General features: G+C 43.4%; 1 pseudogene; it reads right to left on the minus strand.

The window, feature by feature from the left end:
* Window positions 1–1,564: 1,564 nt before the first annotated feature.
* Window positions 1,565–4,559, minus strand: LOC119942083 (annotated as a pseudogene).
* Between the last annotated feature and the right edge of the window lie 1,441 nt (window positions 4,560–6,000).

Raw genomic sequence — 6,000 nt, forward strand, 5'->3', positions numbered from 1 at the left:
GCTTGCTACGTACAAAGCTCTGTTCTAAGCGCTGGGGAGGTTACAAGGTGATCAGGTTGTCCCTCGTGGGGCTCACAGTCTTAATCCCCATTTTACAGATGAGGGAACTGAGGCACAGAGAAGTGAAGTGACTTGCCCAAGGTCACACAGCTGACAATTGGCAGAGCCGGGATTTGAACCCATGACCTCAGACTCCAAAGCCCGTGCTCTTTCCTACTGAGCCACGCTGCTTCTCATACATAGTACATAGCAAGCGTTTAACAAATACCACAATTATTCTTCTTCTTATCTGTCCTCAGCAGTTGACTCCCAGTTTTCAGTTGGGGTGAAGCATTGTCTGAGGCTTGTTTTATCGCATCAGTAGCCTGAAGTCTTCACAGTTATGAAGGGGGAGCTTGCGGGATTATTGAAGGGAACAAAGAAAACATCACTTTCACGGACCCGACAAATCCTACAACATCTATCAGTTAATGTCCCGGAATTGGAGCTCAAAAATTCAGTAACTTTTGCCCACACCCCATTTCCTCATTCAAAAGCTGTTTTCTTTTGTCACACGAAACAGTCACTGGCATGAACCTGTATTTCTTTAATTGAGGGATGCAGGAGAGGTTGAAAGGGTTGTGGAGAGAGGAACTTGGTGCTCCAATCAGCTGTTTGGTAACACAACAGTTGAGAGTGTGTGTGTGTGTAAGGTAACACAACACAAGCCTGTTCATATGGTACATCCTCTTCTTTTTCACAAACCTACTATTGCTCCACTCTGCCACCGGTCCTCTCCTTCAGTCCCTGCAACTCCATTTTCTTGACCCCACAACAACCCTCAATCAATCAATCAATCGTATTTATTGAGCGCTTACTGTGTGCAGAGCACTGTACTAAGCGCTTGAACCCTCAATCTCAGGAATCCTGATTCTGAACAGTCATTCGATGGCTTCGGGTTTTATGTGGCTTTGTGGTTAGAACATGGGCCTGGGAATCAGAAGGACCTGGGTTCTAATCCTGCTTCCTCCATTTGTCTGCTGTGTGACCTTGGGCAAATCACTTCACTTCTATGCCTCAGTTCCCTCGTCTGTAACAATGGGAATTAAGGCTGAAAGCCCTGTGTGGGACAGGGACGGTGTCCAACCCGATTATCTTGTATTTATCCCAGCAATTGGAACAGTGCCTGGCACGTAGCAAGCGCTTAACAAATGCCATCATTATTATTATTACTATTGAACTCAATTGATTTTTCACTTGTTCCCAATTTCCATTTTTAAAGCTTTATGGACTAGTCAGAAGATGGAGACAATAACAAAAAATACTCAAAATACTAAGACTATCTTCCATGCCCCCAAAAGTTGGTTTTTCGGAGAAGAAGTTTTAAGATGACATGTCTTTAATCATTTATAATCTGACTCTTTTGAGGAGCTGCCTTTCCTCCCAAAGGGCCCTTACTGCAGACATTATTGTATTATTAGGGTGTTAGAAATAATTGTAATATGTATAAAAATATTAAATCTATCTCTAGGAACCTTTAATTCCGTTTGGACAGTCTAAAGTGGATTCATTTTAACTATTTCCATTAGGAATTTACTTTAGGCATAATATGTACCAATGCTGACTGTTTGGCTTGCTGAAATAAAAATGTCAAAAGTCTATTTTGAAACCAGTAGAAACCAAATCAAATGTCAAAACATTTCTGATCAAGTACTGTGTTTCATTGTTGATCATAGCCTAATAGCTACTGTTTTCAACCAACCTAGATATTGAGCATTGTTTTAGCTGTTTGAAACACAGATTACAGGGGAAAGAGAAGTAGGGGCAGGGGAGATAACCACAGGCAATACTACCTGGTTTCTTTTGCACAAATGAAAAGAAAGGGAAAACCAGGAGATGCCACATGCTTAGTTTTAATCTGGCTTCTCTGCTCTATACTTATTAGTCATCAATCAATGAATGGTATGTATTAAGCGCTTACTATTTGCAGAAAATTGTACTAAGTGCTTGGGAGAGTACAACAGAATTAGCAGACATATTCCCAGCCAAAAACCTAAGCATTACTTGCATTATAAAATAAAATGTGGAGTTAATACTCCTGTTCAATAAATATCTGCTTCCTATTAACCCAATTTTACATTTTGGTGATGAGGCCTTGCATCTCTGTACGTTTACAAGTTCTGAGTCAAAGATAAAAATAATAACTTCTGTATTGAGCAGCAATTTGTTCAAGGGTCCAGTTAACAGAGCAAGTAGTAATAACTGTGGTATTTAAGTGCTTACTATGTGCCCAGCACTGTACTAAGCAGCGTGGCTCAGTGGAGAGAGCATGGGCTTTGGAGTCAGAAGTCTGGGGTTCAAATCCCGGCTCCACCAATTGTCAGCAGTGTGTCTTTGGGCAAGTCACTTAACTTCTCTGTGCCTCAGTGACCTCATCTGTAAAATGGGGATTAAGACTGTGAGCCCCCCGTGGGACGACCTGATCACCTTGTAACCTCCCCAGCGCTTAGAACAGTGCTTTGCACATAGTAAGTGCTTAATAAATGCCATCATTATTATTATTAAGAGAGAAGCAGCATGGCTCAGTGCTGAGAGTGCGGGCTTGGGAGGCAGAGGTCATGGGTTCGTATCCCACCTCCCCCACATGTCTGCTGTGTGACCTTGGACAAGTCACTTCACTTCTCTGTGCCTCAGTTCCCTCATCTGTAAAATGGGGATTAAGACTGTGGGCCCCACATGGGGCAACCTCATCTCCTTGTGTTCCCCCCAGCGCTTAGAACAGTGCTTTGCACATACTAAGCGCTTAACAAATGCCAACATTATTATTATTATTATTATTATTATTACTAAGCACTGGGGTAGATACAGGACAATCAGGTCCCACATGGGGCTCACAGTCTAAGTAGGAGGGAGAATAGGTATTGAATCCCCATTTTTCAGATGAGTGAACTGAGGCACAGAGGAATTAAGTGACTTGTCCGAGATCAGAGAGCCGGGATTAGAACCCAGGTCCTCCGACTCCCAGGCCCAGACGGTGGCTTGTCTTAACTTTCATTGATAGGTTGCCTTTTCACTTTGTTCTATATTAAAAAATGGCATTTTGAGAACTTTTCCACTGTCTATAAGAATAATTCTCAGGCTATCAAATAAAAAAAACAGACAGAGTTGAAAGATCCACAGACTGTTTGGTGGTCCTGCTGCTGGTCGTAAATGTTCAAAAAAATAAGAGTCTAAGTGGTGTCACTAGAACTTACCACATGAAGATAAATTTTGTCTCGAAAATCAAAGAGATTGGATCGGAGCCTACTCTTGAAAGTGAATGCATTGTGCAGGTTAGGGATGTGTCTGGACTATCCGGGATCTCATTCTAGAGGTCCTGCCTCTTTCTTTCAATCATATTTATTGAGGACTTACCATGTGCGAAGCACTGTACTAAATGCTTTAGAGAGTACAACAATAAACAAATTCCTTGCCCACGATAGGCTTATTGTGTAATAATAATAATGATGGCATTTATTAAGCCCTTACTATGTGCAAAGCCCTGTTCTAAGCACTGGGGAGGTTACAAGGTGATCAGCGTGGCTCAATGGAAAGAGCACAGGCTTTGGAGTCTAGGGTCATGGGTTCAAATCCTGACTCTGATTGTCAGCTGTGTGACTTTGGGCAAGTCACTTCACTTCTCTGTGCCTCAGTTCCCTCATTGCCGAATAGATGACAAGTTTTCTCTGGGTGGAGGGTTCTGTGGTACTCTTGACACGTGTGAGGACGTCATTCATCAGGACACCTCCCTGAAGTCAAGATTTTTCTTTTTGATTGTAAATTCCAAAGGTTGACATTAGGGACAACTCTGACCGTTCTCTCAACTTAGTCATAGTGTCCTCAGTGGCCCAGGTGGGTAAAGTTGTGAATACTCACAAAATAAAGGATCGTAGATTTTACTCCAGATTTCAAAAAGGTTATCACTTGTGATTCCTGAATGCTTTGATATCTGTTTTAGGAACTCCCTGTAGGGTTTGAGCCTGTTCGGGAAATCCTCTGTCTCCAAAGTTCCTTTCAGAAGTTCTTTAAAACGAGCGCATTTTAGAAAAGGAAGGTACAGCAACTGATCTTCAGACACTGGTACTGTGTGGACTGGGGTGGGTTGCCAGGGGATTTGAGGATTCCAAACACTGGTTCCCTTGGGTGGAAAGAGACCAGCAAGATTGGCCATGGCACTCATCAAGATCCAGTCAATATCTGTGCTGCGAACAAAAACCTGATTCCGGTTATAAGAATCATTGAGGAAGTGTGAGTATGTTTTATGTAAAAACTGTCCAAGCTCATACTGCTGTTCCTGAGCAAGTTGTCCAAATCCCTGTGGCCCAGCAGACTGCTTGTGAGGATCCACAGGAAATGTTTCGATGGGACTTCTGTCGCCATGTCGAAATACTAGTATCACAAACTTCAGTTCCTTGACTGCGGTGGCTTGGTGGAACCAGGCGGAAAGAAGAAACAAAGAACCCAGGCTGGCAGTCCAGGGCACCGGCGGGGGAGACGCTCATCTTGGGGCCAGCTGAATGAACCTGCTTGAAATGCGGTAGTGTAGATGGGGAGGCAGATATTAAGGGAAACTAATTACAGATATGTACATTTGTTTGTTAGTATGTTTGGTTTTGTCTCCCCCTTTTAGACTGTGAGCCCACTGTTGGGTAGGGACTGTCTCTATATGTTGCCAATTTGTACTTCCCAAGCGCTTAGTACAGTGCTCTGCACACAGTAAGCGCTCAATAAATACGATTGATGATGATGAAGTACTGTGGGGTTGGGAGCGGGGGTGAATAAACCCCCAGAAGGGAGTGGGAGAAGAGGAAAGGAGGGCTCTCTCCCAAAGGAGGCTCAACAGTGCATCAGTCAATTGCAAACTCCTGGCGTATGTGATCTAAGAGCCACAGGATTAACTGTTCAATAAAGTCAGACCAAGAATCTCAAGAATGATACTCTGGGCTCTGTAATAAAGAGAAGATGCTTGGCCTAGTGGATCAATCAATCAATCGTATTTATTGAGCACTTACTGTGTGCAGAGCACTGGTCCACCCCCCCATCTTACCTCCTTGCCTTCCCCACAGCACCTGTATATATGTTTGTACATATTTATTACTCTATTTTACTTGTACATATCTATTCTATTTATTTTTGTTTTGTTAGTATGTTTGATTTTGTTCTCTGTCTGCCCCTTTTAGACTGTGAGCCCACTGTTGGGTAGGGATTGTCTCTAGATGTTGCCAACTTGTACTTCCCAAGCGCTTAGTACCGTGCTCTGCACACAGTAAGCGCTCAATAAATATGATTGATTGATCTAAGAGCCACAGGACTAACTGTTCAATAAAGTCAGACCAAGAATCTCAAGAATGATACTCTGGGCTCTGTAATAAAGAGAAGACGCTTGGCCTAGTGGATTAATAAATCAATCAATCAATCGTATTTATTGAGTGCTTACTGTGTGCAGAGCACTGGCCTAAGCGCTTGGGAAGTACAAGTTGGCAACATATAGAGACGGTCCCTACCCAACAGTGGGTTCACAGTCTTTAAGCCCAGGCCTAGGAGTCAGAGGACCTGGGTTCTAATCCCAGCTCTGCCACTTTTCTGCTCTGGGACCTTGAGCAAATCACATGACTTTTCTGTGTCGGTTCCCTCATCTGTAAATAATAATAATAATAATAATGAGGGCATTTATTAAGCGCTTACTAGGTGCAAAGCACTGTTCTAAGCGCTGGGGAGGTTACAAGGTGATCAGGTTGTCCCACGGTGGGGCTCACAGTCTTAATCCCCATTTTACAGATGAGGCAACTGAGGCCCAGAGAAGTGAAGTGACTTGCCCAAAGTCACACAGCTGACAATTGGCGGAGCCGGGATTTGAACCCATGACCTCTGACTCCAAAGCCCGGGCTCTTTTCCACTGAGCCATGCTGCTTCTCTGAAATGTAAAATGGGGCTTGACTGTGAATCCCATGTGGGACAGGAACTGTGTCCAACCTGATTAGT

This window comes from Tachyglossus aculeatus, chromosome 21 (genome assembly GCF_015852505.1).
Source record: "Tachyglossus aculeatus isolate mTacAcu1 chromosome 21, mTacAcu1.pri, whole genome shotgun sequence".
NCBI lineage: Eukaryota > Metazoa > Chordata > Mammalia > Monotremata > Tachyglossidae > Tachyglossus > Tachyglossus aculeatus.